Raw genomic sequence first — 8,521 nt, 5'->3', positions numbered from 1 at the left:
TCATTGAGTAGAGAGTTGTTCAGTTTCCATGAGTATGTTATGTGTGCTTCATGTTCGTTGTTGTTGAAGTTGAGCCTCAATCCTTAGTGGTCACAGAATTATTTCAATATTCTTGTACTTGCTGAGAGGTTGCTTTTTATTCAATTATGTGGTCAATTTTGAACAAGTTTCTGTTAGGAGCTGAGAAGAGGGGATATTCTTTTGTTTTAGGATAAAAGGTTCTGTAGATATCTGTTAAATCCATTTGGTTCATATCATATATTAGTTTCACTGTTTCTCTGTTTAGTTTCATTTTGATGGTCTGTCCATTGGTGAGAGTGGGATTTTGAAATCACTCACCATTATTGTATGTGTTTCAGTGTGTGATTTGAGCTTTAATAATTATACTTTTAATCTCCAGTGAAATATAAGTAGTCATTAGGATTTTCCCACCAAAAAATTCCAGCATCATATGCAGTTCATTCAGAATCCTACCAGAATTACAAGGAAAAATTAACTCCAATATTTCTCAAATTTCACAAAAACAACAGAAACATTGCCCAAATAATTTTATAATGCCATGGTTACCATGCTATGTAAACATCATAAATACCTTTTAAAGTAAGAGAGCTTCAGCTTAATTTTTAGGATGAACACAGGTGCAAAAATTCTCTGTAAAATGCTTTCAAACTGATTTCAAGAACAAATCAAGAAGGACAACAACTACAATTAAGTATGATCCAACCCAGAGTTTTGGGAACGGTTGAGTAGAAAAAACATAAAATGTACTCCTCCTTATAAACAAATGAAGGGCAAAAATGTCAACAACAGAAAGCTTACAAACTCCTAGCAATTAGATAGGATCATCTCTCATTTGATGCAGAAAAGATCTTTGACACAATACAAAACCTATTCTTGGTAAAAGTCCTGAAGAGTTTATATAGACAAAATCAAATTCAGTGGAAAAATACCTCAAAGCAATTCCACTAAATTCAGGAACAAGACAAGGTAGTTCACTTTCTCAATATCTATTCAATAAATTTAATGTTTGAAATTTTACCTACAATAGTAAGACAACTAGTGGCGATCAAGACGATACAATTTGGAAAGGACAAAGTCAGAGTATTATTATCTATAGATGATATTACCACATACATAACTGACCATAAGAATAATCACTTTCCAAAGCAAAGTAGTCAAACACAAAGTTAATTCACAAAAATCAGTGTCTCTACTATATACAAATGGCATAGGGACTGAGAAAAAATCAGGAAACAATACCTTTTACAATAAACTCAAATAATATAATAAATATTTGGATAAGTCTAACTAGGCAAGTGATAGACATGTACAATTAAAAATATAAAATCTTTGATAAAAGGAATTTCAGAAGATAGAAGATCTCCCATGAACCTGGATTGGCAGAATTAACATAGTAAAGATGGCAATCCTATCCAAAAGCTAGATACACATTCTATGCAACTCTTTAAAATTCCAACACCATTTTTTTACAGACCTTGAAATGAAATTTCTCACCTTCATATGGAAAAACAAAACTCCAGACTCACTACAATTCTGAACAATTAAAAAACTGCTTGAGGTCTTTTATTCCCAATTTTAAGTTGTCCTACAGAGGAATAGTAATAAAAAAAAAACATGTGGAATTTGGTGTAAATACAGACATGTTTACCAATGGATTAGAAATGAAGGTGAGACATAAATTCACACATATATGGACACTATTGCATTTTTATCTTAAAAAAAGGCAAGACAAAACTACAAGAAAAATGATAGCAGCTTCATCAAATGGTGCTTGTCAATTGGATGACTTAACGTAGAAGAATGCAGTAGCTTCATACTTATTACTCTGCACAAAACTCAAATACATGCAGATCAAAGATCTCAACATGAAACCAGAATTCTTAGCCTGATAAAAGGGAAATTGGAAAATACCCTTCATCATATTGACAAAGGAGACATGTGTCTGAATTGAACACCAATATTGTAGGCACTAAGACGGACAATTCATAAATTTGACCTTATGAAATGGAAATTTTTTTTGTAAGGCAAAGGACAGCAACATTTGAAAAAGGCTAAAAATTACCAAATGAGAAATAGTTTTTTACCTACTCCTGATCTGAGGAAGTCTTAAAAGAGTGCAAGAATAATGTAGACCCTCACAAATACAATTAAAAATATGTTGGAGATAAAACAATGAACTCTGAATAAGTGGGTGTAGATGCAAATGGCTGAGGAACAAACACTTATAAGTGTTCATCTACCTTAGCTGTCAGGGAGATGCAAATCACAATTAGTGTGATATCCCATCCTATACCTGTCAGAGTGTCTAAGACAACTCATGGTAGAGAGGATATAGAGCAAGGGGAACACTCCCCAAGTGATGTTTTGAGTGAAAATGTGAATGAAGTGAGTGAAAATATGTATATCTACTATAAAAATTAATATTATGTTTCCTTAGAACATTGGGAACAGCCAGGGCCCTTAAGTCTGGAGCCATGTCTGCAACCCTTTATTATTATAATTTTTATAATCTCATATTTTCTATGGTGATGTATGGATGATAGAGGTGAGAACTTTCTCACTGGGCCACTTCTTTGGCATTTTCAACATTTACTTCAAAATTTATTCAGTAATTACTTTGTATATTCATTCATGTATTCATGTTTTTGGAGACAGGACTCATTCTGTAGTGCATGATGCCCTGGAATTTTTTTAAAATAAACAGGCTAGTGTTAATTCTTGTCTGCCTTCTTTAGACTAGGTTATGGGAACTTCTCTTTTGGTAACCTGCAGAGTACCTTCCTGCCCCAAACACTATAGTAGTTGGGAGAAAGCTCCACGTACACAATTCTCCATGTTGAATGAGTTGTATAGATGTTGTCCTCGGAAATGTGTCTTTGCTATCAGTTTACTTATCTTATATAGCCATCATGAAACTTTTTAATTTTTTTTTCTTATTCACTTTCCATCCTGCCCACTGTCCCCTTCCCAGTCACTGTCTCCCACTATCTTTCCCCCTCCCCCCCTCACTTCTCCTATGAGCAGGTGGGAACCCCTTTAGGTATTTCCCCTCAACGATGGTACTTCAAGCCTCTGTTGGTGTAGGTACATACTCCCCACTGAGGTCAGCCAGGCAAGGCAGTCCATCTAGTAGAAAATATCCCACATACAGGCAACAGCTTTTGGATGGGATAGCCCTGTTCCAGTTGTTCAGAACCCACATGAAGGTCAAGCTGCATATGTGCACATATGAGTCAGAAAGCCTGGGTACAGCTCCTATTTGTTGTTTGGTTCATGGTTCAGATTTTGAGAGCCCCAACAGTTCAGGTTAGTGACTCTGTTGGTCTTTCCGAGAAGGTCCTATCCCCTTCAGAACTAGCAATCCTTCTTCCTATTCTGTAAGAATCCCCATGGTCTGTCCTCTCTTTGCCTGTGGTGTCTGTATCTGTCCAAGTCAGCTGCTGTGTGATGCCTAGCAGATGACAACTTGCTCCTGATGGCAAGCATATCAGAAAATCATTAACAGTGTTAGTGATTGGTGCCTGCCTATGGGAAGGGCCAGTTATTAGTTGGCTATTCCCTCATTCTCTGATTCCTCCCCAGTACCTGCATTATTTGTAGACAGGATAATTTCTGGTTCAAAGGTTTTGTGGATGGGTTGGTGTCTCTATCACCCTACTGGGGTTCCTGTCTGGGTTCTGGAGGTGACCTCTTCAGGTTCATATCCCCAATGTAGTCACAGCAACAGTCATCCCCAGTGATTCTTGGGCAGAGCATTTGGGCCCAAAACTCAGTAGTTCTACCATTGTTCTTAGATGCTGGGGGAGAGGGGGTTGCATGATAATTCCTGGATTATCTCCCATTCTTGATTTTCTTTTTTCTACTCAGTGTGCTGATCTGGTACTTGAAAGACCTTCTGACAGAGAGACTAAGGCTCTTTCTCCCATAGTGACAGAGCCTTAAGATTGTTTTATGTAATAGTTTTTGTTCAGCCAAGATTGGCTTCAGACCTGCTACATGGCCAAAAATAACCTTGAACTTCTGACCCATATGTCTCAATTCTTTGAGTTCTGTGAATGCAGGCATGTGTTAATATGTATTGTTCATGCAACATTAAAGAGAATGCACAGGGTTTGTGATTTTAGCCAAGGACTCTCCTCAGTTGAATACGTTTACAGAACTCCAGCCTAATACTAATGGACATGCTTTATCCTTCTGAGTAGCCAACACAGCAGATGACTAACAGACCATTCAACTCAGCTGTTTATTCCACAACATATTTTATAGTTGCAACAAGTTATTTGCGATGAGGTCCTCTACAGTCCCTTCTTATATATTTTGTGCATGTGTATTGTCAGGAATGTCTGCCCAACTTGTACTTAAGACCATGTGGGTCACATGTGAAAAACAAACAAACAAACAAACAAACAAACAAAACAGGAACTCAGGCAAGTGTGCTTGCTTAGACCAGTCATCTTACCTGGTGCAATGCTGAGGCAGGATGATTACTGGAACTTGGAATTTCAAATCAACCTAAACTGCAGAGCTCTTGTTCAAAAACAATTCAAAACTCTGAAGGGCTGGATTAGTAGAAAGGTATCCTATTGTTCTTAGATTGGGTCTTTTCATATTTTCCTAAATTTCCTGGGTGTTTTGTATTAGAGTCTTTTTAGATCTGGCATTTTCTTTGATCCATGTATCAAATTCTATAGTATCTTCTATGCCTGAGATCCTCTCTTCCATCTCTTGTACTCTGTGCATGATGGTTGTATTTGTAATTCCTACTCTCTTTCATAGATTTTTCTATCTTCAAGTTTGCCTCCATTTTGTGTTTTCTTTATGGCTTCTTTTTCCATCTTTAGATCCTGAACATTTCATTCATTTCCTTCACCTGTTTGATTGTATTTTATGTATTTCTTTAAGGAGTTTAATTGTCTCCTCTTTAAGGGATTCTACATGTTTGATTGTATTTTTCTCTATTTCCATAAAGGATTTATTTCCTTTTTAAAGGCTATTATCATCTTCATGAGATGAGATTTAAAGTCATAGTCTGGCTCTTCAGGTATGTTAGGATATCCAGGGTTTGCTCTAGTAAGAGAACTAGGTTCTGATGGTGCCATTTTGGACTGGCTTCTATTAATTATGTTCTTGCCCGTGCCTTTAACAATCTGGTTGTCCCTGTGAGTAGCAGGTTTTTGGTACCGTTTGCCCTGGGTATGAGCAACATCCATGCCCCCTGCCCCGCTGCAGAGTCAGGCATAGCTGTGCGTTGAGGAATGGAGTGCTGATTCAAGTTTACAGGTAGAGCTATGGACTGGAAGGAAGATGGAGCTCCAAAAGGACTGGGCAAACCTCAAGGCTGCTGAGCTTGCTGGGGTCCCAGCTGTCTGAAGATTGGGGCATAGGTGTTTCTCCTGGGTAAGAACAGACCTCCCAGTAGCTGGGCAGAGTTGTGGGCCTGGGCCTGTGAGTGGTGAGATTGCAGATAGAGGTGCAAGCTGGAAGGAAAATGATGCTTTGATGGGACAGGTCTATAACCACCTTGGAGGTTACAGGAACAGCCTGTAATAGCCACCTTGTGGCGAATTCTGGAATTACAAACTTGAAAATTTCTGAAGGCTGCAGGATAATTGACACCTGTTGAAACCTAATTATTGTGATTCCCCCTATGGGGCTGCAAGCTCCTTCAGCTCCTTTGGTCCTTTCTCTAGCTCCCCCATTGTGATAGGATAGGGGTTTTTCGGAGGGGAAACCAGGAAAGGGAATAAGATTTGAAATGTAAATAAAGAAAATTCCTAATAATAAAAAAGAAACCTAATTATTAACCTGCTGTTCAGAATTAATTGGGACTCCTATAACTCAAAGATATAAAATAGTCCTGGAACACTGAATACACATAGATATCTGTGGGATCAGTCTGACAATAGAGTAGAACACATAATAGTCCCATAATAGAACATGAGTAGTTTATATAGGTACATGCTGAAAAGAGGGCTTGCATGGAGCACCCATTTGTATACATAACTAAATTACTGCTTTCCTTATATAGATATCGTTCTCACTCCCAGGAGGACATCAATATCTGATTTGTACTTCTTTTATAAGCTGAAAAAGTATTAAAAACATGAAAAAGTAATGAATGCCAATTATCATCAGTGGGTCTGAATTTCTCTAGGACATTGACTCTACAGGACAAATTAGGCTAGTAAGACATCATTGCAAAGTCAAGTTATCTTTGGGCAAGGCTAACATCCTTCATTTGACTTAATAGTGAAATTGACATCTGCGGCCAAAATATTTCTGTAAGTCCTACTCAGGCCTTAAATATTGTAAAATGGGTTTTTCTGGAACTAATCATAAATGTGCTAAAGAATAAAAAGGTTAATTGATTGATTAACTGGGACTTCATGATAAAGGTCAGCCACTTGTAGGAGATCAAGAATTTTTTTTCTCAAGCTATCACTAGTCCTCTTAATAGCTATTACCAACAACCTCTTTGTTTGAGCCAAAATCTAAGTTTCTCTCAGCTTAAAATTTTGAAAAGCAGTTGCTTAGAAGACTATTATCAAATATCATTTGAAACCTATAGCAGATATGTTTGCTTTGCTAAATGACTCTCCCAGAAATGTATCTGGCTAATATAAATGGAACTGTCAAGTGAAAACTGTGTGCCCCAGCATGCTTCTTGCTTGTGTGACCCGCACCATCACCAAAAGCAACACAGGGAGGAAAAGTTTCTTTAATCTTACATCTTACAGTCCATCCTGGAGGAAAGCCAGGCTAGGAACAAATATAGAGGCAGGAATTGAAGCAAAAACCTTAGTAGAACTCTTCTTACTCCCTTGCTCTTGTTGGCTTGGTCAACCTGTCTTGTTTCTTCTTTCCTAATGATTCTAACTTGTATCAAGTTTACAGTTATAACACCAACATCCCCCCCCCCACAAACCACCAATCACCAACCAATAGCAGCACACTATTCTAATTTCAAGCATGTACTGAGATAAGAAGAGCTGTGACAATTAGAAGGAGGGAAAAACTATAATCAGGATATATTATATGAGAAAAAACCTCTTATCTTCAATAAAAGAACAACAACAAAAAAAGACATGGCTTTTTCTAAACTTCAAGACTATCTCTACCACTTTCAAAGCATTTGTAAAGAAAGCTAGCCAGGAGATGTGCAGGAGCAAGAAGTCACATATCTCAAGCTAGCCTTACAGATACCATGGTATCTGTAAAGGTAGGCTAGAACTCCTAACTCAATTACCTCAACTTTTGAAGATCTGAGATGATTCCAAAACATGTGCTACCAAGTCCAGTTTATAGTCCCTAATATTGCTAATAGTTGGCAATGCTTTATATAGTAAGCTTTTACATTTAAAGCAAAATGTTTTATAATAAAGTCTAAAAGTAGATAGCACATATCCAAAATGAAATGACAATTTAAAACCTAGGTTAAATATTTTAGACAATTTGAAGAATCTGTTTTTGAGTAGGATTGTGGTTCAATCGAAGAAAGTTTCTTGCTCATGTTTTCTATTGACACCCTATATAGGGCATGAAGTTTCAAGTCACAGGATATTCTCTACATCTTTAACAGAAAACAACCCCATGATCCTCTACATAATTATGTGAGGACAAAGACAGTATGATTTCCATGAATAGATTCAGAAACTTTTAATTAAAATAAATTTGATTTGAGTTTATGTAGTGACATGTAAAAATTATTGTGGTGAAGTGAAGACTGCAGTTTCTCTTACAGAATGCCTAGTTGGTTTGATTCTGTGAAGCAATGGGGATGCTACATCCACTCCAGTAGTGACCTGCCTGACAGGCTGAAAAGCCTGAATGTGGTACAGAGGCAAAAAGTTCACCGAAACTTAGTCTCCAGGAACTGTGGCATCCTGTATAACGAATGCTCCAATTTCCTTGCTTTAGTTGGTAAACGGATCTGTGTGTTTTCCCTTAATATTGCTTTATTAAAAGTGCCTCTAAGGATTGATTTTTGACATATAGCTAAGTTAGATTCCTCAACAGTCCTAGGCAGTCCTTGAGCCGACCATGGGCTCAGCAAGAATTCAGCAAGAATGTTGCCTATTCAGTGACATTCAGATTTGCCTGTAGTATGGTAAGAGAGATAGTGAAAGAAATCAGGTATTACTATCTACTACATAGAGTTAGAAATCTCAGGGCAAACTACTCCCATATGCAGGAATTTACTATACCTAGGAAGAAGGAAGGTTGTAGTCTAAGGAGGAACTCGAGTAGATACTTAGAACTATAGATAGCTGAGTTACACCCATACACAGGAATTTACAATGGCCTAGGGGGAAGGTGGACTATACAATAGACTAGAACAGGAACTATGGCAAGGGAAACCCTTGCCCCTGACTTCTAAGATTAAGCAGACGTTAGGTGGGGCTGCTTTTGATCCCAGTTGTTAACATTGAATTTTATCCCAGTTGGTTCCTGACAGTCCTTTGTAGGCATTCCTCTGTTTTGTTTTGTTTTTTTTTTTTTT

The sequence above is a fragment of the Mus pahari genome, chromosome 21 (genome assembly GCF_900095145.1).
Source record: "Mus pahari chromosome 21, PAHARI_EIJ_v1.1, whole genome shotgun sequence".
In the NCBI taxonomy this organism is placed as follows: Eukaryota; Metazoa; Chordata; class Mammalia; order Rodentia; family Muridae; genus Mus; species Mus pahari.
The sequence above is the reverse complement of the archived record's forward strand: the minus strand, read 5'-3'. Positions refer to the sequence as shown.